Below are 25,436 nucleotides of genomic sequence, written 5' to 3' on the forward strand. Positions count from 1 at the left end.
AGCAGGAGTCTAACAAAAGATGTCTATGTGAATGAGCAGGCATCGCTGGTGGCCGCTGCTGCTCATACTGGGGAGGTCTGCGGGCTGAAGCGGGACCTGGAGCGAACCGAGGGAGAGCTCGGCCTCGTGAAGAGGCAGCTCGAGGAAAACAAAGGTACACAATACCCTGTCCGTATATTTATAAAGGAAAATATTGTTGCTGTTAGTAGAAGCGTCATGAACTTTAATAGGGGCCACGACCAAAGTAGATGCCCTTAAGAAGGCGCAGACTGAGGCCGAAGAGAAAGCGGCCAAGGAGCACGCCGAGCGCGAGAAGCAGGAGGCCCGGGTCAACGAGGTCCAGCAAGAGCTCCAAGATTTCGTCCACAAATATGAGTCCTTGGAGCGTGACTCTAAGATGCAAGAGACCGAGCTTGCGAAGGCCCTCCAGAGCGTGCAAGATGCCAAAGCCGAAGCCCAAAAGGCCCTCCAGGATATTCAGGCAGCCAAGAAGATTGCGGCGGGTAAGGCATTCATTATGCAAAGCAAGCATGTGAAGGAGAATTTCCTTTTGCTTACCCGAATTTGGAGCTCTCCAGGAGCATTCGTAGATCTGCCATGCAGCATGTCTGATGCTGCAGAGTTCTATCGAGCTGAAGAAGGGAGCTCGATGGAGAAATTGTTCTGGTATCAGTATATTGGGATCGAACATCCGATGCCCTTGAGCGACCAGCTGAAGCAACTAGTCAAACTGCACAAGGCGGCCGAACTGGCCATGAAGGACCTCATAGTAGGGCTGTGGCCAGCCGAGCCCCTGCCCAGCAGCTACTTCGGCCTAGTAAAGCGGCTTGTGAGTGCCTGTCCGCGGCTTGAAGTTATAAAGCGGCCAGTTTGCATTGAAGGTGCGCGAATAGCCTTCGCCGGCGTAAAAGTGCACTGGGCGAAGATGGATGCCGAGAAGCTGATGACCGAAGGGCCGCCGAAGGGCAAGGAGCATCACCACCCGGAAAAGTATTACGATAGTGTCCTGAAGGGATCCCGCCTTATGGCGGAGCAATGTGCGAAGGATGTAATCTTTGAGTGAATACACTCATTTGATCCTGTAATATGAAACAAGTTCTTTTGTGCGATATAACACTTGCTGATTTAAAATTTTACCTTCTGTGCGACCGTTTATAAAATCTGAGAGTTGGCCAGTCGTCGGCTTCTGCCCCCGTGTAACTAGTACCGGGGTGTTCGGGATAAATCTAAACACTCTTTATCCAAATTTTTGGTCCTTTAAGGAGGTGTTTAGCACAACGAACAAGGCAATCGGACTATACGGCTTTATCACTCTCACTTAGCCATAGAAGTTTTATAATTTTAAATTTTGGCATAGCCCCTGGTATTCGGAAGGCCAAACTTGGGGTGCTATGCACGGCTAAATCGGATAAAGGCCGATTCCTCGCCCAAAGCGGAAAAAATCTTTAAGGATTTGAGACCTCTCGAACAGCGACCAGCTCTCGCCGCATCATGACAGTCAGTTTTCAACTTTCTCTACTGAGGTGCTCGTCCAGAAGAACCGGGACACAATCGCAGTACTTCTCCCTGTGTCACTTTAGCCGATGTAGCGGAACATAAGGAAGCAAAACATGGGAGCTGAGGAAACCCAACTGTTGACCCAAGACATGATTCAAAGCTGACGCATATAATGCTATAAGTTCGGAGTGCCGCACTGTTGAAACTGTTCGGACTTTTCTTGCCGTGTTATGGGGTACAGTGAAGCCCCTGGTGAGCTGAACGTACCAAAATGTACAGATAGAATTTGTAATAAATAAATAGTCAAGGAAAAAGATAAAGAAATGTAATAAGAAGCTGATGTTGTACATTATTTTCCCTTGTTATTTGAATAATACATCAAGGCGCATGTATACAAGTAGTGCGATAAGTAGAATAGGACTATTTGACATGTCCTAACCAAGCGCGAGCTGTGTGTGGGTATGTAAAACAGGTATAGCGATCGTTATCTGAGACCACCTGGGGATTCCCTTATACGCCAGAGCTCCTTGCCTCCTTGGTGTTTCCGTCCCGTGATGGGTCCGATAATCAGGCTATCGGAAGAGCCTCAAGAAAATAGGGACCTAAAAGAAAGAAAAGGGGGTGAGAGTATACAGATCCTGGGGCGGCTGAGCCGCATTCCGGACCGCATTCTAGTTGTGCCTCCGTCTATGCCCATGGTATTTTAAGTGCGTAATTATGTATGCGCGGCACAAATTTCACCGCTTTACTAAGAATAGGACGGAGGCAGAATTGCTAGGCGAGCTCTGGATGTGCCAGACGATCATGTTGCAGAGTAGTTTGTACTCGCTTGGCGGTGTCCGGGGATTTTATTGCCGAACTTTAGGTATGCATAATGCGGCACCGCATTGAATCTGGCAAATGCGGTTCGTCTGAGCAGTGCGTGATAGCCACTACGGAAGGGGACGATATCGAAGATTAACTCCTCAGTTTGGAAGTTGTCCGGAGATCCGAAGACTACTTCCAGTGTGACTGATCCCGTGCAACAGGCCTCTACATCTGGTATGACACCTTTAAAGGTGGTTTTGGTGAGTTTAATCCTTGAGGGATTGATGCCCATTTTGCGCGTTGTATCCTGATAGAGCAGGTTCACGCTGCTTCCACCGTCCATGAGGACTCATGTGAGGTGGAATCCGTTAATGATGGGGTCGAGGACCAACACGGCCGAACCGCCGTGATGGATACTGGTAGGATGGCCCCTGTGATCAAAAGTGATCGAACAAGAAGACCATGGGTTAAACTTTGGGGCGACTGGCTCCATCGCGTAGACGTCCCTGAGTGCGCGCTTCCCCTCCCGCTTGGGAATATGGGTGGTGTATATCATATTCACCATTTTCACTTGGGGAGGAAATTTCTTATGTCCTCCTGTGTTCGGCAGCCGGGGCTCCTCGTCGTCATCACTATGCGGCCCCTTTTCCTTGTTTTTGGCATTCAACTTGCCGGCCTGTTTGAACACCCAACATTCGCTGTTGGTGTGGTTGGCTGGTTTATCGGGGGTGGCGTGAATTTGACATGAGCGATCGAGTATGCGGTCCAGAATGGACGAGCCAGGATTGTTTCTTTTGAATGGCTTTTTACGCTGACCGGACTTAGAGCCACTGAATCCGGCATTGATGGCCGTGTCTTTGGTGTTATCGCCGTTGTTGCGTCGCTTGTGTCTGTTGCATCATGGCTTGCCGTTGCTATCTCTGGCATCTGAGGTGCCAGGATTTCTTGATGTGCTATTGCTACGAGCTAGCCAGCTATCTTCGCCCACACGAAAGTGGGTCATGAGTGTCGTGAGGGCTGCCATGGACTTCGGCTTCTCTTGGCCGAGATGTCGGCAAGCCACTCGTCACAGATGTTATGCTTAAAGGCCTCTAGGGCTTAGGCATCCGGATAGTCATCAATTTTGTTCTTTTTAGTTAGGAACCGAGTCCAGAATTTCCTAGCGGACTCTCCGGGCTGTTGGGTTATGTGACTTAAATCATCAGCATCCGGTGGTCGCACATAAGTTCCACGGAAGTTATCCAGGAATGCGTCTTCCAGGTTCTCCCAACTTCCAATGGAGTTTGCTGGCAAACTATTTAGCCAATGTCGAGCCGGTCCCTTGAGTTTTAGTGGGAGGTACTTGATGGCATGTAGATCATCCCCTCGGGCCATGTGAATGTGGAGAAGAAAATCTTCTATCCATACCGCGGGGTCTGTAGTCCCATCGTAGGGCTCAATATTCACAGTCTTAAACCCTTGTGGGAATTCATGCTCCATTACTTCATCAGTGAAGCATAGGGGGTGTGCGGCGCCTCTATGTCAGGCTACATCACGATGCAGTTCAAATGAGTCTGGTCTGTTGTATTCGGCCCGGCCGGATTTGTATTTAGCATATCCAGCGTGGCGATCATCATCACACATTGGGGCGCGCCCCCATGATCCGTAGATCGATCTTGAATATCCTTCTTTGTTTTCCAATTCATCTCGCAGATCATGCGTGTAGCCCCGGGCCTTCATGTTTTTGTTTGTTTGGCAATGAGGTGCGGGCTGGTGTTTTGGCTGATACGCCGCTTTGTCTCGGCCATGAGGTGGCCGGTCCACCGCATCCTGCGTTTGTATTGTAGGTTCTAGTGCCTCCTCCTCGAATTGAGGTAACAACCTGCGCTTTGGGTAGCTTTTGGTTGGGCGCTCGAGTCCGTATTCCTCGGCTGCCAGGACCTCAGTCCATCTATCAGTTAGCAGATCTTGATCAGCTTGAAGCTGTTGCTGCTTCTTTTTCAGGCTTTTTGTAGTGGCTATAAGTCGGCGCTTGAAGCACTCCTGCTCGACGGAATCCTCAGGCACGATAAATTCTTCGTTGCCGAGGCTCACCTCATCTTCGGAGAGGGGCATGTAATTGTCATCCTCCGAGTCTCCATCCGTTGCCTGTTTGTCAGGGATAACTTGCCCATCTTCCCGTCAGGCTTTCTCGAAGCTTGGCTGAGCAGGATTGTTTTTGTCTTCGGCATCATCCGGAGTGCTATTGTCTCTTGTGCCGGTATTGCTGTTTTTGCTATGACGGGGCTTAGAGCGGCGCCGCTGATGCCGGTCCTTAGATTGTTTCTCAAAGGGGTTATCCGCCGTTCCCTCATTGCCATTGCTTTCTTTTGGTGTGTCCACCATATATATATCATATGATGAGGTGGCTGTCTAGCGCCCTTTGTGTGGTGGTTGCCGTTCTTCTCCGGCATCGTCGTCCATACCGTCGATGTCTTCAGAGTCGAAATCAAGCATGTCGGTTAAGTTGTCGACAGTGGCTAGTAAGTAGGTGGTGGGTGGGGAACGAATTTCTTCATCGTCCGCTTCCCATTCAAGCCGGACATAGTTCGGCCAGGAGTCTCCTGACAAGGAGAGAGATTTCAACGAATTAAGCACGTTGCCCAAGGAAGATGTCTGCGGAGGTAAACTCCATGATCGGTTCCCAATCATATTCGATAGGCATGTATGCGTGCGGTTCAGAGCCTACGGCTGGAGACGAGTCCGAGGGTCCGATAACACAGACCTCATTGGAGGCGTTGTCCGTGTTCGGCTCTATCACCGATGAGTGTGTGGCCTCTGTGGCAGGGTCTATTCCACCCATCCTCAGATGACCGATCTGCTTAGGGTCTAAGGCCAGGGTAGCTGCAGGTGCATTCTCCTGAACACCGTCTGATGGTAGATCTAAGTCATGCTCATTGTGACAGTACGACGCACCTGTCATGGGCTCGAATCCGTCAAAGATCAAGTCTCCGCGGATGTCAGCAGTGTAGTTCAGGCTACCAAACCTGACCTGATGGCCAGGGGCGTAGCTATCGATCTACTCCAGATGGTCGAGCGAGTTGGCCCGCAGTGCGAAGCCGCCGAATACGAAGATCTGTCCGGGGAGGAAAACCTCACCCTGGACCGCATCGTTGTGGATGATTGAAGGAGCCATCAAGCCTTATCATGACGACACAGTGGAACTCTCAATGAAAGCACCAATGTCGGTGTGAAAACCGGCGGATCTCGGGTAGGGGGTCCCGAACTATGCGTCTAAGGCTAATGGTAACAGGAGGCGGGGGACACAATGTTTACCCATGTTCGAGCCCTCTCTATGGAGGTAATACCCTACTTCCTGCTTGATTGATCTTGATGATATGAGTATTACAAGAGTTGATCTACCACGAGATCGTAGAGGCTAAACCCTAGAAGCTAGCCTATGATTATGATTGTTTTTTGTCCTACGGACTAAACCCTCCGGTTTATATAGACACCAGAGGGGGCTAGGGTTTCACAGAGTCGGTTATAGAGAAGGAAATCTACATATCCAAATTGCCAAGCTTGCCTTCCATGCAAAGGAGGGTCCCACCCGGACACGGGACAAAGTCTTCAATCTTGTATCTTCATAGTCCAATAGTCCGGCTATCCGAGGACCCCATAATCCAGGACTCCCTCAGGAGGCGCATAGTTTCTACTGGAGCGGACCTGGAGCGGACCGAGGGAGAGCTCGGCCTCGTGAAGAGGCAGCTCGAGGAAAACAAAGGCACACAATACCCCGTCCGTATATTTATAAAGGAAAAAATTGTTGCTGTTAGTAGAAGCGTCATGAACTTTAATAGGGCCCACGACCGAAGTAGAGGCCCTTAAGAAGGCGCTGACTGAGGCCGAAAACAAAGCGGCCAAGGAGCACGCCGAGCGCGAGAAGCAGGAAGCCCAGGTCAACGAGGTCCAACAAGAGCTCCAGGATTTCGTCCAAAAATACGAGTCCTTGGAGCGTGACTCTAAGATGCAAGAGTCCGAGCTTGCGAAGGCCCTCCAGAGCGCGCGAGACGCCAAAGCCGAAGCCCAAAAGGCCCTCCAGGATATTCAAGCAGCCAAGAAGATTGCGGCTGGTAAGGCATTCATTATGCAAAGCAAGCATTTGAAGGAGAATTTCCTTTTGCTTACCCAAATTTGGAGATCTCTAGGAGCTTTCGCAGATCGACCATGCAGCATGTCTGATGCCGCAGAGTTCTATCGAGCTGAAGAAGGGAGCTCAACGGAGAAACTGTTCTGGTATCAGTATATTGGGATCGAACATCCGATGCCCTTGAGCGACCAGCTGAAGCAACTGGTCGAGCTGCACAAGGCAGCTGAACTGGCCATGAAGGACCTCATAGTCCGGCTGTGGACTGCCGAGCCTATGCCCAGTAGCTACTTCGGTCTCGTGAAGCGGCTTGTGAGTGCCTGTCCGCGGCTTGAAGTTGTAAAGCGGTCAGTTTGCATTGATGGTGCATGCATGGCCTTCGCCCGTGCAAAAGTGCACTGGGCAAAGATGGATGCCGAAAAGCTGATGACCGAGGGGCCACCAAAGGGCAAGGAGCACCACCGGCCCAAAAATTACTATGATAGTGTCCTGAAGGGCCCCCACCTTGTGGCGGAGCAATGTGCGAAGGATGTAATCTTTCAGTGAATGCACTCATTTTATCCTGTAATATGAAACAAGTTCATTTGCACAATAAAACGCTTGTTGATTTAAAATTTTACCTCCTGTGCGACCGTTTATAAAATCTGAGATTTGTCCAGTCGTCGGCTTCTTCCCCCATGTAACTAGTACAGGGGTGTTCGGGATAAATCTAAACACTCTTTATTCAAATTTTTGGTTCTTTAAGGAGGTGTTTAGAGCAACGAAGAAGGCAATCAGACTATACAGCTTTATCACTCTCACTTAGCCATAGAAGTTCTATCATTTTCAATTTTGGCGTAGCCCCTGGTATTTGGAAGGCCGAACATGGGGCGCTATACACGCCTACATTGGACAAAGACGGATTACTTGCCTAAAGCGGAAAAATCTTTAAGGATTTGAAACCTCTCGAACAGCGACCTGCTCTCGCCGTATCATGACAGTCAGTTTTCGGCTTTCTCTACTGAGGTGCTCGTCCGGAAGAACCGGGACATAATCGCGGTAGTTGTCCCTTTACTACCCTAGCCGATATAGCGGAACGTAGGGTAGCAAGCACAGGAGCCGGGCAACCCAACTATTGACCCAAGACATGATTCGGAGCTAATGCATATAATCCTATAAGTCTGGGGTGCCGCATTGTCGAAAGTGTTCGGAATTTCTTGCCGTGTTGTGGGGTACACTGAAGCCCCTGGCGAACTGATCATACCAGAGTGTACGGGTGCGATTTGTAATAAGTAAACAGTCAAGGAAAATGAAAAAGAAATGTAATAATAGGCTGATGTTGTACATTATTTTCCATTGTTTATTTGAATGATATGTCAAGGCGTATGTATACAAGTAGTGCGATAAGCAAAATAGGACTATTTGACATGTCCTAACCAAGAGCTGCGTGTGGGTATGTAAAACAGGTATAACGATCATTATCAGAGACCACCTGGGGATTCCCTTGTAAGTAAAAGCTTCTTGTCTCGTTCGTGTTCCCGTCCCGTGATGGGTCCAATAATCATGTTATCAGAAGAGACTCAAGAAGATAGGGACCTCAAAGAAAGAAAAGGGTGAAGGTATATGGGTCCTGGGGCGGTTGAGCCGCATTGTGGATCGCATTCTAGCTATGCCTCCATCTATGCCCATGGTATTTTAAGTGCATAATTATGTACGCGCGGCACAAATTTCATCACTTGACTGGGACTAGGACGGAGGCCGAATTGCTAGGCGAGCTCTGGATGGGCTAGATGATCCTATTGCAGAGTACTTCGGACTCGCTTGACGGTGTCTGGGGGCTTTATTACCGAATTGGAGGTCTGCGTAAGGAGGCTGCTCTGTACTTCTGCTGCAAGGGCCGCAGTGTGATCCTCCGTACGGAGGGAGCGCTCTGTGTTTGCATTGACTGTTATAACCCCGCGAGGTCCTGACATCTTGAGCTTGAGGTAGGCATAGTGCGGCACTGCATTGAATCTAGCGAATGCAGTTCGTCCGAGCAGTCCATGATAGCCACTTCGGAAGGGGACGATATCGAAGATTAACTCCCCGCTTCGAAAGTTGTCCGGAGATCCGAAGACTACTTCCAGTGTGATTGAGCCCGTGCAATAGGCCTCTACACCTGGTATGACACCTTTGAAGGTGGTTTTTGTGGGTTTGATCCTTGAGGGATCGATACCCATTTCTTGCACTATATCATGATAGAGCAGGTTCAGGCTGCTGCCACCATCCATGAGGACTCATGTGAGGTGGAATCCGTCAAATATAGGGTCAAGGACCAGTGCGGGTGAGCCGCCATGGCAGATACTGGTCGGATGGTCCCTGCGATCAAAGGTGATTGGACAGGAAGACCATGGGTTGAGTTTTGGGGCGACTGGCTACATCGCGTAGACGTCCCTTAGTGCATGCTTCCGCTCCCGCTTGGGAATATGGGTGGCGTATATCATATTCACCGTTTTTACTTGGGGAGGAAATTTCTTCTGTCCTCCTGTGTTCGGCGGCCGAGGCCCCTCCTCGTCATCACTATGTGGCCCCTTTTTCTTGTTTTCGACATTCGACTTGCCGGCCTGTCTAAATACCAAACATTCTCTGTTGGTGTGGTTGGCTAGTTTATCGGGGGTGCCGTGAATTTGACATGAGCGATCGAATATGCGGTCCAGACTGGAAGGGCCCGGATTGTTTCTTTGAAATAGCTTTTTCTGTTGACCCGACTTAGAGCCACTGAATCCGGCATTGACGGCCGTGTCTTTGGCGTTATCGCCATTATTGCGACGCTTGTGTCTGTTGCGTCGGGTGAGGGAGTCCTAGATTAGGGGGTCCTCGGACAGGCGGACTATGTACTTATGCCGGACTGTTGGACTATGAAGATACAAGATTGAAGACTTCGTCCCGTGTCCGGGTGGGACTCTCCTTTGCGTGGAATGTAAGCTTGGCAATTAGGATATGTAGATTTCCTTCTCTGTAACCGACTCTATGTAACCCTAACCCCCTCCGGTGTCTATATAAACCGGAGGGTTTAGTCCGTAGGACAAGAGCAATCATAATCATAGGCTAGCTTCTAGGGTTTATCCTCTATGATCTCGTGGTAGATCAACTATTGTAATACTCATATCATCAAGATCAATCAAGCAGGAAGTAGGGTATTACCTCCATAGAGAGGGCCCGAACCTGGGTAAACATTGTGTCCCCCGCCTCCTGTTACCATTAGCCATAGACGCACAGTTCGGGACCGCCTACCCGAGATCCGCCGATTTTGACACCGACATTGGTGCTTTCATTGAGAGTTCCACTGTGTCGTCACGATAAGGCTTGATGGCTCCTTTAATCATCCACTATGATGCGATCCAGGGTGAGGTTTTCCTCCCCGAACAGATCTTCGTATTCAGCGGCTTCGCACTGCGGGCCAATTCTCTTGGCCATCTAGAGCAGATCGATAGCTACGCCCCTGGCCCTCAGGTCAAGTTTGGAAGCCTGAACTACACTGCCGACATCCACGGAGACTTGATCTTCGACGCATTCGAGCCCATGACGGGCGTGGCGAACAGTCACGATGAACATGACTTAGATCTGCCATCGGACGGTGTTCAGGAGAATGCACCTGCAGTTGCCCTGGCCTTAGATCCTGAGCAGATCGTGCCCTCCGAGGACGGGTGGATAGACCCCGCCACGGAGGCCGCACACTCATCGGCAATAGAGCCGAACACAGACTTCGCCTCCAATGAGGTTAGTGTCATCGGACCCTCGGACTCGTCTCCGGCCATAGGCTCCAAACCGCGCGCATCCGTGCCTATCGAATCTGATTGGGCACCGATTATGGAGTTTACCTCCATGGATATCTTTCAGCACTCGCCCTTGGGCGACGTGCGAAATTCACTGAAATATCTCTCCCTGTCAGGAGACTCTTCGCCGAACTATGTCCGGCTTGAGTGGGAAGCGGATGACGAAGAAATTCGTTCCCCACCCACCACCCACTTAATAGCCACTGTCGACGACTCAACCGACATGCTCGATTTCGACTCCGAAGACATCGACAGTATGGATGACGATGCCGAAGAAGAACAGGAACAACCGCCCAAAGGGCGTTGGACAGCCACCTCATCATATGATATATACATGGTGCACACACCCAAATTAAACAATGGCGAGGAACGGAAGGATGCAACGGAGGATAATCCTCTTGAGAAGCAACCAAAGCGCCGACGCCAGCGGCGCCGCTCTAAATCCCGCCACAGCAAAAACAGCGATAATGGCACAAGAAAGAATAATACCCCGGACGACTCTAAAGGCAACGACGACCCTGTGGACCCGATGATGGAGCAGGATGAGCCAGGGGACGGCAAACAAAGTCGGGAGCCGCTGTTAGATTACAACGATGCCGAGGCTAAAATTCATCAACCTATCTCTGGAGAGGAGAGCAGTCCAGACGACGATGCATTCATCATTCCAGAAAAGCACTTGGAACAAGAGAACCTCCACAAAAGGCTTATCGCCACTGTGAGGAGCTTGAAGAAGCAGAAGCAAAGGCTTAAGGCCGCGCAGGATACGCTCAACCGCAGATGGAACAAAGTGCTCAACACTGACGAAGAATACGGTGGCGATCACCACACAAAGAGCTACCCAAAGCGCAAGCTGCTGCCTTAATTCGACGGCGAGGCCATAGAGCCCATCCTGCCAAAAAACAATACGGCCGATCTGCCGGACCGACCACCCCGTGGCCGCGGCAGGTCCACTAATGCTGCCGCACACAAGTCAGACACGACTTACATGAGCACCTGACAAAAAAGCCGGTATGGCCAAGTCCATCTTTGGATCTAGGAAGCGTGCTCCAGCGCAGGATCACGGCCACCAAAACGGCTATATTGATCGAATACCAGCTCGAAATCAACACCGAACACTACAACCATCGGAAGGATGCCATGACACATCCAAATACAGGGGTGCCGCACACCCCTGTGCTTCACCGATGAGGTGCTGGATCATGAATTTCCTGAGGGATTTAAACCCATCAACATAGAGGCATACGACGGAACGACCGACCCTGCAGTCCGGACTGAGTACATTATTCTTCACATCCATATGGCTCGCGGAGAGGATCTCCATGCCATCAAATACCTGCCCATCAAGTTGAAAGGACTAGCTCTGCACTGGTTGAAAAGCCTCCCGAAAAACTCAATTGGAAGTTGGGAGGAACTTGAGGATTCTTTCAGGGCTAATTTTCAAGGGGCCTATGCCCGACCTACGGATGTAGATGATTTAAGCCACATAATCCAACAACCCAGAGAGTCAGCCCGTAAGCTTTGGAACATATTTCTCACCAAGAAGAATCAAATCGTCGACTGCCCAGATGCCGAAGACTTAGCGGCTTTCAAGCACAGTGTCCGGGACGAATGGTCGCCAGACACCTCGGCGAGGAAAAGCCGAGGACAATGGCAGCCCTAACAAGCCTTATGACCCGCTTTTGCACGAGCGAAGACAGTTGGTTGGCCCGTAGCGGCACCAGCGACCCAAGCACCCCCAAAAAACCTGCAAATCACACCAAGAGAGAATGCTGGGTCTTCAAGCAGGCCGGCAAGCTAAATGTCAAACACAAGGGGAGGGAGACGCCAAGTGAGGATGAGGACGAGCCTCGCCAGCCGAACACTGGGGGACAGAAAAAATTTCCACTAGTGGTCAAAACAGTGAACATGATTTGCGCAACCCACATACCAAAGAGGACGCGCAAAGGCGCACTCCAAGACGTATACGCTGTAGACCCTGTCGCCCCCAAATTTAACCCATGGTCGGCCTGCCCAATCACTTTCGATCGCAAGGATCACCCGACTAGTATCCGACATGGAGGTTTGGCTGCCTTGGTGCTCGACCCAATAATTAACGGATACCATCTCACCCAAATCCTCATGGACGACGGCACTAGTCTTAATCTGATATATCAGGACACTGTCTGCAAGATGGGGATAGGCCCGTCAAGAATCAGCCTAAGCAATACCTCCTTTAAAGGAGTAATACCAGGCATAGAGGCCCGCTGCACGGGTTCTCTAACACTAGAGGTTGTATTCGGTTCTCCCGAAAACTTCCGAGCGAAGAACTAATCTTCGATATCGCTCCATTCCGAAGTGGCTACCATGCACTAATCGGAAGAGCAGCCTTCGCTTGTTTCAATGCAGTTCCGCATTACGCTTATCTTAAACTTAAGATGCCCGGTCCACGTGGCATCATCACAATTAGCGGAAATACAGAGCGTTCCCTGCATGCGGAAGAATATGTGGCGGCTCTAGCAGCTGAACCACTGACCGACCTCTCCAACCCAAGTAGTTAATTGGTCGCCGAAGAGCACGAACATGGCTAGACGTGTCCGGCGCACCACTATTTGTAGCAGCCCAGATAAACCGGAGCTTGACTAACGGCTATACCCCTGTATATGGTGCTAGGGGCTGCCCGCATGAAAAGAATCCATAGTTCAGCTGGATCCTATTTACACTCAAGAAATTGAATTCTCATGGTTCATTAAGAATAACCAACTTTTTGCATGGTCACACCAGATTCTTTCACCTGGGCTTTTCATTTTTTTTTCTTTTCAGATGACCATGGTGCTACACCCTTCCAGGATACGACACAACGGAGACAAAGGCGCAGACATGCAGCAGGGCCCCATTCAAAGATTTTATTTTAGATTAAGACCCTGTGTAAACCTTTTTTATCTCTTGTTGGTTCAAATCCTCTTGGTTGGCATTATTGGCATGTTTATTATTCGCCGATCTAAAATAGACATTTCAAGGGGGAGCAACCAATGTGTTTTTGAGAACTATGCTCTCACCACAGCCGCTCTTTCGTCATGCCAGACTAATGCACGTATCCGGAAATTCAGGGATCATTATCGAGGGTGATACTCAGCCCATTATATGTTTTAAAGTCCGAATACCTTTGGGAGTGTTCGGCATCGCGAGTTTGGCCTTATATGCATCAGCTCCGAATCATGTCTTTGGTCAAAAGTTGGGTTTGACCAGCTCCCTTGTTTTGCTACCTTATGTTTCGTTCGATCGGCTAAGGTGGCACCGAGAGAACTACTGCGATTGCGCCCTAGTTCATCTGATTGAGCACCTCAGTAGAGAAAGCCGAAAACTGACTGTCATGATAAAGCGAGAGACTGGTCAACCACTCGATGATGTAGCGGAATGTTCGCGATTCCTCTGCATTAGTGAAGGACCGGTTTCTCAGTCACGTATGTACACGCACCGTATCCGGATGAGCGCGGACATACTAGGGGCTATATAGTAGCCCCACCGTCAAACTCCTATGGCTAAGTGAAAGTGTTAAAGCTATATAGTCTGATTGCCTTGTTCGCCGCGCTATCACCTCCTTAACGGACCCAGACATTGGATCAAGTGTGATTACGTGCTTTTACCGAACACCCCCGCATTAGATGCGTGGGGGCTGAAGCCCACGACTGCAAACTTTTAGGTTATATACATACATACATACATAAACGGCCGCACAGGAGGCACTATTATACTTTACGGGCAAAAGTATAAATGTAGCCTTTATTATTAAGCATTGTTTTTACAATCAAGATACATGTCACTGGAACATGGTATTCTTTGAGCATTGAGCCTCTATTAAATGGGCACCTTCTAGGACTTCTTTAAAATAGTGCTCGGGCGAGTCCTGGCCTCCGAGCGGACCCCTGGTTACAATATCGGTGGCCTCCATCTTTGCCCAATATGTCTTAACACGGTCAAGAGCCATCCGCACACCCTCTATGCACGCTAACCACTTAGCAGCGTTGATATGCGGCACAACACGAAGAAATCGTTGCACAATACTAAAATAGCTATCCGGACTTGGTTCTTCGGCCACAAATGATCCACGACAGCCTTCATGGCAAGCTCGGACAACCTATGGAGCTCAGCCCACTCGGCTATTTGCTCATTCAACAGCAGCGGACGCCTTGGATTACTGAACTGCGACCTGAACAATCTTTCCACCTCATGATCTTTCTGATCTTTGAAATACTCAGTCGCATCAGCAGCACTCTTTGCTAAATCCAAGTATGCGTCTGTAGAACTCCACAGCTAATCAAGAGGGGCATACTTTGGATCGCCAAACTTCATCCGCAATAAAAAGGGCTTCCCAGCCGCGATATCTCTGGCTTGACGAAGCTCCTCCCGCGCCGCTCTGATTTCAGAGCGAGTTTCCTTGGCTGCTTCCAAGGCCTTCTATAGGTCAGCCGTTTTCGCTTGGCTTTCCCTTTCGAGGAGCTCATATCGGCTGGCGGCATTTTGCAGCACAAGAGCCATGTTGGCTATCTTCTCTTCGCTCTGGCGATGAGCATCCCGTTTGGCTTTTAACTCTTCGGCTGCCTTCAGGGCGGCCACATCACTTCTCCTGGCTTGTTCCTTGGCTCGGGCAAGTTCTGCTTGAAGGGTCTCCATGGTGGCGGCTCCATCTATAGTCAAAGCATATTATAAATACTAGCATCATGCTCCTCTTAATATTTGCTGACCACCCGAATATACATACCCTATGCCTCGTCAAGCCGCTTGTTCACAAGCTGATGTCCGCATCCGCCATGTCAAGTTGCCACCTCAATTCGGCAAAATCAGCAGTTCGGTCAGCCGCCGGATCTGCAGCCGCGTGCGCACGAAAGCATCTCTATTATTACCTAAGACTATGATCCTCTGCTTGCTGCGTCTGGACAGCAACCAAAGTCGCAGGGGCTACTATCTATACCAGGCACACCTTGCGTGTGTGGTACAGTCAAAAAAAATATATCACTTTGCGTACCTCAAAGCCTCTTAGCAGGCTCATGAAAGCTTCATTCAACCCACTTTCGCGTATGAGATCCTCTCAACCACCGTACCCATTAAGGTACGATGTGCCTCTGAGATGGCCGCTTGCTCCAGAAGATCCATCAATGTGTCCGGTTGTACACCGGACTGTCCCGAGCTTCTTCTGTTTGTCTCCTTAGGAGCCGAGAACTTCGGACTTCGGGCGGCCAAAGAGTTACCCTCTAGCCTTTGCGGATCAGGAGAAATCCTCCACGACGACACCTCAGGGTTGTCCGTCTCACGAGGCGGGGAAGAAGGAGGAGGCGTTTCGCTCTCCATCTTCTCCGGAAGAAGATCCCCCAAAGACGAACATTGTGGAGAAGGGCTATGAGCCGGACTGCAAAACATTTGTCTCGGTTCTTATTCTCTGGAAAAGAACAGGGCATATTTTCCAATGTACCTTTGTTCACTTACAGCTCGGCTGACCCCCTTGTGGGTGCTGTGCGGTAAGGATGCCCTCCGAGGCAGGGCCCCCTGGTGAAGGTTTCTTCCTTGTTTGGAAACCTCCGTTTCCAAGTCTTCAGGGGCAGCCCTTTTCTTCCCATGGGGAGAGGGGATCCTAGATTCACCTCCCCGATTATCCTCCTTCGCGGAGGCACTAATTCCCCTGGTTTGGATGTGTAACATATGAAGCTCGCTTTTAGCTTCCCTATTCCTCCCCTCATCTTCTCCTGATGGCAGTTGATACGGTGCGTGAGCTAGCATCCTGGTTAGTACAGGATCCAGCGAGTCTTCGGGAAGAGGGCACGAACACTTGATCCTCTCCGCCTTTCTTATCCAGTCCTGGGCGAGGGTAGTTTTTCAGAAATAATGTTGTAACAAATATAATGACAGCATGTTCGGTCGGTGGAGTTATTTACTTGGGTATCTGGACGGTTGCAGTTGAGACCCGCATCCTCGATGGTGTCAGACACTTTATTCATGATCCAAAGAATAATCTATGCATCCCTTCGAGCGTCATGCCGAAGAAGTGCTGAATGGTTCGCGGTGCTTCCGGGTTGAACTCCCACATATGGAGAGATCGACATTGGCATGGCAGGACCCGACGAACTGACATTACCTGAATTACTTGGACAAGACTGATATCCCTCTTGAGGAGATCTCGGATGCGGCTTTGCAATGTCGACACGTCATTAATTGGCCCCCAGTCCAGCCCTTTGTTGACCCATGATGCCAGTTGGGGCGGAGGGGCAGAGCGGAAGGCTAGGGCGGCAGCCCGCTTTGTACCCCGGGGGGTTGTGATGTAGAACCACTCCCATTGCCATAGGTCGGGCACCTCCGGGAAGGTACCCTTCGGCCATTGGGCGTCGGCACCATTGCTTATTATAGCACCTCACACTCCGCGTGTCACCCGTCGATCATCTTCGGCTTCACATTGAAGGTCTTGAGCCATAAGCCGAAGTGTGGGGTAATGCGGAGGAAGGCCTCACACACGACGATAAATGACGAGATGTGAAGGATGGAATCTGGGGCTAGATCGTGAAAATATAGCCTGTAATAGAACATGAGCCCTCTAACAAAGGGATCAATACTAAAGCCTAGCCCTCGGAGGAAGTGGGAAACGAATACAACACTCTCGTTGGGTTCGGGAGTGGGGATGACCTACCCTTGAGCGGGCTGCCTGTGCGGGATTTCGGCAGTTAGATACCTTGCCTCCTTAAGCTTCTTGATGTCCTCCTCTATGACGGAAGAGGCCATCCACCGGCCTTGAAGGTTGGATCCAGATATGGTTGAAGGTCCAGAGCGCTTAGACTGAACCTTGGGTGCTGGAACTCGAGGTAGGAGAAGGGAAGGATCGATTGTGGGAAGTAAAGGACAGGTCTTGGCCTCTTTATAAAGAGGATGAATATCAAGCGTCCTCTGCGTGTCCGTTTGGAACTTGCCTCAAACCGAGGAGTCATACTAACGACACGGTTGGGTTACTGTCGGTGTCAAAACCGGCGGATCTCGGGTAGGGGGTCCCGAACTATGCGTCTAGGCGGATGGTAATAGGAGACAAGGGACACGATGTTTTACGCAGGTTCGGGACCTCTTGATGGAGGTAAAACCCTACGTCCTGCTTGATTGATATTGATCTTGTGGATGTTACAAGAGTGGATCTACCACGAGATCAAGGAGGCTAAACCCTAGAAGCTAGCCTATGGTATGATTGTAATGGTTGTTGTTGTGTCCTATGGACTAGAGCCATCCGGTTTATATAGACACCGGAGAGGGCTAGGGTTACATAGAGTCGGTTACAATAGTAGGAGATCTACGTATCCGTATCGCCAAGCTTGCCTTCCACGCCAAGGAAAGTCCCATTCGGACACGGGACGAAGTCTTCAATCTTGTATCTTCATAGTCTTGGAGTCCGGTCGATGATGATGATAGTCCGGCCGATGATAGTTCGGCCGATGATGGTAGTACGGCTATCCGGACACCCCCTAATCCGGGACTCCCTCAGTAGCCCCCGAACCAGGCTTCAATGACGATAAGTCCAGTGTGTGTGTAGTCTTCGGCGTTGCAAGGCGGGTTCTCCTTCAAGTTCTACATACCTGCCGAACAGTGTCCGGCTTCCTCATCAATGTTGCGCGTCTTGGCTTCCACGCCCAATAATGGCCTTCCTCCACGCGTCGCATGAATGTGAAAAGCCAGGGTGTCTTTTATGTTTTACCCCCTAGTTGTGCGAATAATCTGCCTATAAGGGAGGCAAGAATCCAGATCCAAATCGCCATCTTCCTCCCGCAAATACTCATCGGAGCACTTTCGACCAAGAATCCATTCCATCATGGACCGTCAACGCGGCTCCTCTTCTCGCGCTCCCAGCCCTTTGGCAGGAGATTGGAGGAGATGCTCTGTTCCGCACAACGAGCTGGTGAAGCTCCAAGCGGGGGGATATCTCCCTCCGGCCTTTATGGTTCCGGTTCGAGCCGGGCTGGCCACCTACAAAGGTGGGAAGCAAGCGGAGGTTACCCCAAGTCCCAACAAAGGGGAGCGGGTATGCTTCGTCCCCTACCTGATAAGGGGGCTCGGATTTCCTGCACATCCATTCCTCCGCGGGCTCCTAGAGTTCTACGGACTCCAGCTTCATCACCTCACGCCCGCCTCAATCCTGCACATTGCGGGTTACGTAGCTCTATGCGAGCTATTCCTGGGCGTCGAGCCCCATTTCGCGTTGTGGAAGAGGTTGTTCTGCCTTGTACCCGCTCTCACGAGGGGTCCATATATCAAGTGGGCGGTGCCGAAATATGGCGGATATCCATCCGGAACCCCTAAGAAGGCGTCCGAAGACTGGCCTTCAGGATGGTTTTATATAGAAGACGCTCCGCTGCCGGACCCTGTTCGGATTGGCCTCCCGGAGTTCAACAATGCTCCTCTGAAGAAACGCCTTAGTTGGCGTCCGCGGAGCCCCCAACTGGAGGAAGACAAGAGCGTCCATTATTTGATGGGCCGAATAAGGTTACTGGCCCATTCCGGGTTGACCATGATTGGAGTCATGGCAACATGCATTATGCGGGGGGTGCAGCCACTACAATACAGGGGCCACCCCATGTGGGATTTCAACGGGAAGGACGATGCCACCCGTCATGGCCTTAAAGGGCCGGATTCAGTCGAAGACCTAGTGACGATCCTGTCCGGCCTGTATAAGGGGGAGAAGGAGGATTTCCTTCGGATGAACCCGTTAAATGGCTTCTCCATGAATAATCCCCGGCCTTGGGTAAGCGAACACTCTGCGTGCCCGACCCATGCTTTTTGAAACTTAAGTTTCTTATATTGTGTTCTTCTTTCGACGCAGGAACTGCGCCGGATCGTGGAGGACATGCTAAGTCCAGCTCCGCAACCCGAGGATCCAGAGAGATCCCGGGATCCGGCCTCCGAAGAGCATCCGGACATAAAGGTGGAGCTAATCGACGGGGTGTTCCACCAGCTCAGCATGGACAATGACTTAGTCGCCATCACGGCCGACTATCCCGGACTATATCCGGCTTCCCACGTGATTGCGACCGAAGTCCTGACACCGTCCTCCCTTCCTTGCTTATTTCTGACCACCGTATATGATGGCGCCGTGCAGGAGGCGCCCCTAGGGCGAGAAGCCGAGCCCGCGGTGGCTGACCAACAAAGGCCAGTCCGGACCAGTAGGCGGAAGAGGAGCGCGGCGCGGACTGAAACGTCGCCGCAAAGGTGTAGCTCACAATTCATTATTTAGAGCAACGTTCCTAGGAAGCGTTTGAGTGCTCATGACTTTTGTAGGGAAAAAAGCGCCCGCCGGACTGCGGGCGTGGGGGTTGCCAATCCAACCTCTACCAGCTAGGCTCCAGCACCTGGTCTGGAGGGGGAGGTGTCGTGGATTTGTCACGGCAGATGTCCTAGCGAAAGGACTTAGTCGTGGAGCCATCGCTACGAGTTTACTTGAAGGGGTTAAAGCGGACACAAAGACACGAGGGGTTTATACTAGTTCGGCCCCTTCGATGAAGGTAAAAGCCTACGTCTAGTTGTGATGGAATTGATGTGGTCTCGATGGCTAGGGAGCAAACAAGCTTCGCCTAGACTCGTGTTGTTGTCGTCCCTGAACCGCCGCTGGGTCGTCCCCTTATATACACGGGTGACGCCCGTCGGTCCATAGAGTCCCAACCGGTTCATATTTGTATCCCGGTTGGTATCTCTCTATTCCTAACTTACAATACAAGTTATACATCAGGTCGGTTTACGGCTACAGATTCTAAACCGACTATAGGCCTTGGGCTTTCACCTGCTTATACCACTATGAAGTTAACCCGGCCCAAGTAGGCCGGTTTACGCCTAGTGGCAATATCCCCAACATTAGGCCCCAGATTGATTTGAACTGGTTCATGTCAATCCTTCACAAAATCTTGTATCTTGGACATCTTCTGGTAATTGGTAAACCGCCATGATGTCATCATTTCTGGTTGTTGTAAACCGGCATGACGTCATCATGAAATTTGTCATTTATAACGCCCTCTTTTAACGGCAGCTCCTGGATCCGCGCGCTTGACCTAACTCTGTTGCCTTATAAATAAGACTGAAGGGTCATCTCCTTTCTTTTCCCCTCATCTCTTCTTCTTCGTCTTCCTCGCGTCGCCAGCCGCGGAGCTCCACCGCCACCATCGACCTCTGCTTCGTCTTGGGCCGCTGCATCAACCTGAGCGCACCAGAGCACTGCAGTATCATTCCGCATCTTCTCCGTTCCCAGTAAGCTTTCTCCTCTTCTTAACCTAGATCCGTTCTTAGGGTTCCGTGTTCATGCTGTGTTCATCACGCGCTCATATCTGTTCTCTGATCTTCAATGAATCCGCGAACTCTTGCTGTATTCAGTAGCGATCCCTAAGCCTCCGCTTGCAACTTCTCATCTAATCCCATAGATCTCCCGCACATATCCGCTCAATGGTTCACTTCTGTTTCCGCCTTACTGTTCGAGATATTTCCTGTTTTGTGAGCTTGCTGTAGATCCGTGGCTGTAACAAGATTTTGTGAAACTTGTTTCTGCATACATAATTATCCATAGCTTCAATTGCTTCTGGCGCCTAGGTCAGGCGGTTTAACTTTACCATAGAAAAACTGCTAAATCGGTATATATCATTAGTCCCCTGGTTGAACCGCCAGAATCATTTTGACGCCGCATTGTAGAAAACCGGTTTATAGGCACGGCCGCCGGTTTATCGTAGTTAGATTAACACCTTTTTATCCGGCATGTCCTTGAACCGGATTACCTATTTCTTGTAGATCTCATCATGGCAAAACAAGTGTATGAGTGCAACTGGGTTCCCTCTCGTGTCACAGAATCACAGTTGGACGATCTAGTCCTGATCGGCGCTTTGGATAGTAAAGATACGATCCACTGGAGGGTTCCTGGAGATGAATGTCCTCCCACGCCCCAGGAAGGAGAGGTCGTGGTCTTCGCAGATCATATGGCCCGGGGCTTCAAACCGCCCGGCTCTAAATTTTATCGGGATGTGTTAGCCAACTTTCAACTCCGTCCACAGGATATTGGCCCCAACTCCGTCACCAATCTATGTCACTTTCAAGTACTTTCTGAGGCATACCTTCAAGATGAGCCTTCAGTCGAGTTATTTAGAGATCTCTTTCATCTGAACCGCCGTACCGAATTCACCGACGGCCCTAATACCGAACTGGGCGGTATGGCCATTCAGAAGAGGAAGGAAATCACCTATCCCCACGTCAAACTCCATACTCACCCCAAGGAGTGGAGCGCAACTTGGTTTTATTGCAAGGATACCTCCCCTGACAATGAAAATCCCTTGCCTGGCTTCCGTCCGGAACGGCTCAGCAACACTCACCCTTTTCCACAAAGGCTAAGCGCCAAGGAGAGAATTAAATATGCTCCTCAACTGTCCAAGCTCCGGGCCTTCATGGCCAATGGTTTAACAGGAATAGACCTTGCACGCTGCTGGATATCATGGATCATTCTGCCTCTAAGCCGGCGCCCCGGTTTGATGTGCACATACACTGGCAAAGTTGATGACCCACTCCGACATGTCAAAATTAAAATCTCCGATGACGAAGTCACCGAATCTGTAAAGAAGATGTTGAATGAACCGGAGCACCTCTGTGCCCAAACCGGTCTGCTTCCTTACTGCACCACCAACGAACCGCCAGCGGTAAGATTTTAATTGTTCTATCATTGAACCTGTTACTGCTTTATCTGCCTGACCTTTAATTATTGCTGACTCAGGGTGATAATCCGTTTTGGAGCAAGAAGCTTTCGCAAGATAAAACGGAGAAGGCAGGACGGCCAACCCGGCCCAAGACCAAGGTTATCAAGAAACCAGCTCGTAAGAGAAAAACCACCGCTTCATCTGACCCAGCCATTGATGATGATGTGGGTAATCCGGATCTTGAGGTAGAACTTGATTCACTTGGCTTGCTTTTTACACGCCTTATTGATGATGATGCTTGTCAGGATGACGCTGAAGCCAGCAATGCGGGATTCGTTGAGGTAACCATTCTCTCTTCCGATTCAGAAAGCTTGCCTTTACCAAAATTTCGCCGAGCAAACCGGAAAGTTAAATTTTATCATCCTCTTTCTTATCTGGATTCCCAATTTCTTATGAAGACCCAGCAACACGAAGCTCGCCGCACAACCCGGCACAGTGGCCAGGTAGTTACCTCTGCCGGTTTACCGAACAGTCCAGTTCAAAAACGCCGCTCCGAGGTCTCTGACCTTTTTATTGATTTAAATCCTAAAGCGGGTTTCTTCCGTCAACCTCTTAATCCATCCGACTCCGATTATCAGGTCACTTCTCATTCATCGTCTGGTGAATCGTCAGCCACTCAGCTACCACCTTTGAAAACAGTCGCTGGGTAAGTTAAACTGAACATATACCGCATAATGGCTTATGCTTTTCCTTGACTTTTTGTTTTTCTTTCAGGGCTAAACCGAAACCAAGCAAGAAGGCCCGCCTGGATAAAGCGGCTGAAGAAGATGTGGCCCCAGAACTTGACCAAGCGCTGGATCGTGAAATGTTTACTTCTGAAGATATCCCCAATGATCCTCCTTTGCAAGACGACGTTATTCCCGAAGAAGGGCTTGTTAATACTCCAGCCTCTGCCGATCCGCCTGCCAGCTCCATCCAGATTGAGAAATCCCACACTCCTGCTGACCAAACGGCCGCACCAACACAAACTGGTGAGTCCAAAGATGATGATGTTGTGATTACCGGTGTGGGCCGCTCTGAACCCGGGAATCCTGTCACCCTTACCAAGCATACCATCAAAGAGGATTTTTCCGCTTTGAACAAAGGAAAATGGGATGTTGAACTAGAGACATATGCTGCTCTGAGTGCCCAAGATCTTCACTCCGGCTATTTAAACCGGCTTTACACTAGCCGTGACTGTGAAGCTGGCCTGGTCAAAATGATGAGGGATAAATTTGAGGTAACTTACTTCTTTCCTTGCTGCCATTACCTCCATCCTTCTAGCCCTCAAGGGCCGGTTTGTAACGTTGGTCAAACCGGGACTTGATCCTAAACATTCTTGAAACCGATCGGTATAGCCCGCAAGAACCGGTCTAACTTAGGATAAGTAAACCGGGGCTCCAATAGAGAACTGTCCTTAGAACATAACTTGATCAAATAGCCATTAGCCCCCAAGTGCCAAGTTGAATACTTGTATTGAGCTTGGGACTTTGTGATCGAGTAATATATAAAAATTGAAGGTGCATTAGCCCCCAAGTGTCAGGCATATAACTTTGTTATGTGGTTGATACTTCAACTCCTTGGATCGCCTGTGCAAAGCTTAAACGCTGTCTGTGTGCAGGCTGAGGTGAAAATCAAGGAGGACCGAGTTGCCGATTTGCAGGAGGCCTTGAAAACCCAGCAGGCTGAAACAGATAAGGCAAAGCAAGAATTAACCAGCGCTTTGAGCACTGCTGAACGGCTGAAAGAAGGCTTCAAGAAAGAGCGGGCTGACTGGGCCACTGAGAAGGCCTGTTTAAGCAAAAGAGCGGAAAATGCTGAAGCTGCCCTTAAACCGGTGGTGGATGAACTGACGGCTGTACAGCGGCAAATACACTCCATGACTGCTGCAATCTTTGGTAAGCTCCTTGTAACTTCTGTGATAATTTGAACCTGCTGTAGCATAAATCCGGTTTGAGACCATTCCGATCTTGTTGTAGGCACACGTATTGGGCACTTAGGAAATGATGTGCGGAAGAAATTGAAAGCTGCCTACACCTTGGTGGAACAATTATATACCGAAGCCCAACGGATCATCACCACAGCTTCTCACAACAACCCGACACCCTCTTTAATCCAGGACACTCTTAGCAAGTTGTCAATGCTTCCAGCCCGGATTGAGGAGCTGAAAAAATCCGCTGCCCGAACCGGAGCCATCAATGCCTTAATCCGGGCAAAGGCATGGGTACCAGATTTTGATCCTGTGGAAGCAGCTCAAGGCTATCCCAGCCTGAAAGAAGATGGCTCTGAATTCAACGAAGATGATTTAAGGGCAATAAACCGTGCAGTGCGCCCTCTGGCTTGCGAGCTAGCTGAAGAGGCAGATTTGACGCATTATCAAGCGCAATATAACGAGCAAAACAAGCGAGTGCCTGCCCCAACTGTTGAAGCGGAGAATCTGATCCCTCCAATCTGTAAGCACACTTATGCCCCTGATATTGAACCGTCTTCCCTGATCCATGAAGAGGCTGTTTTCCAAGCTTTAATGGGAATCGACTGGACCACTGTTGATTTCCAGCCAATGGGTAGAGACGAGGAAGCTGAAGCGGTGGAGGATGAGGAGCAGGCTTGAACCAGAAGCCGGTTTGGAGAGCTGTTTGTAATGCCTTCCGAAAAGAACAATGATCTTATTTGGGTACCGTGTTGCCCTGTAATAGGATAGTTAATGCTTCTAACTGGAATATGCCTTCGTGCATAAGTACTGAAGCTTTCGTTTGAAGAACTCCAATTCAAATTTCCTGCAATCAGAAAAATTTGAACTTCGGTGGCGGTTATACCGCCAGCCGGTTTATGATCCTGATATGTGTATCAGTAATATAACAAATATATGATACATAAATACCTGCCATGTTTGGGTATGAAGCTGGCTTAGCCAAGCCTGAAGCGGCGGTTTTATAAACCATTACCGTCGAAAGAAAAAAGGTGGGAGAAAATAGCTCCCGTATAAATCGTACTGAATCAATACGAGCCCCCTTGTTACTCCATGATGTTAACAGGAAAAAGGTAAACCAGGCATACTCCTCCGGATTAAAGGGGAATCAAACCCATCGGCTGAATCGGAAAAAAGGTGTTTGTCGACATAAAAGAAATCCGACAAAAACAAAGAAAAAACAAACCATGAAAATAACATGGAAGCAAAGGCAATGATAAAAAACCATTTGCAAAAATATGCTATACTGAGCTGATCAGATGGTATTACCATGGTCGGACAGGATCAAGGCACCCAATAGGAGTGACAATGATTCAAGTCAGCCAGGTCCCCAAATGATTCGTGGCATATATGCCAGATCAAGAGGCGTGGCAATGGTTCGGGTTCGACCATGCCCCCAAGTGATTTTGTGGCCTTAGGCCGACCAAGAGGCGTTACTGGTTCAGACTTGACCATGTCCCCAAATGATCTGGTGGCTGTCGCCTATCAAAGGGCGTCGCGTTGGTTCGGACACGACCAAGGCCCCCAGTGATATATAAAAAACAAATGTCAAGGGGTAAACCAGA

The sequence above is a fragment of the Triticum aestivum genome, chromosome 1B (assembly GCF_018294505.1).
Source record: "Triticum aestivum cultivar Chinese Spring chromosome 1B, IWGSC CS RefSeq v2.1, whole genome shotgun sequence".
Classification (NCBI taxonomy): Eukaryota; Viridiplantae; Streptophyta; class Magnoliopsida; order Poales; family Poaceae; genus Triticum; species Triticum aestivum.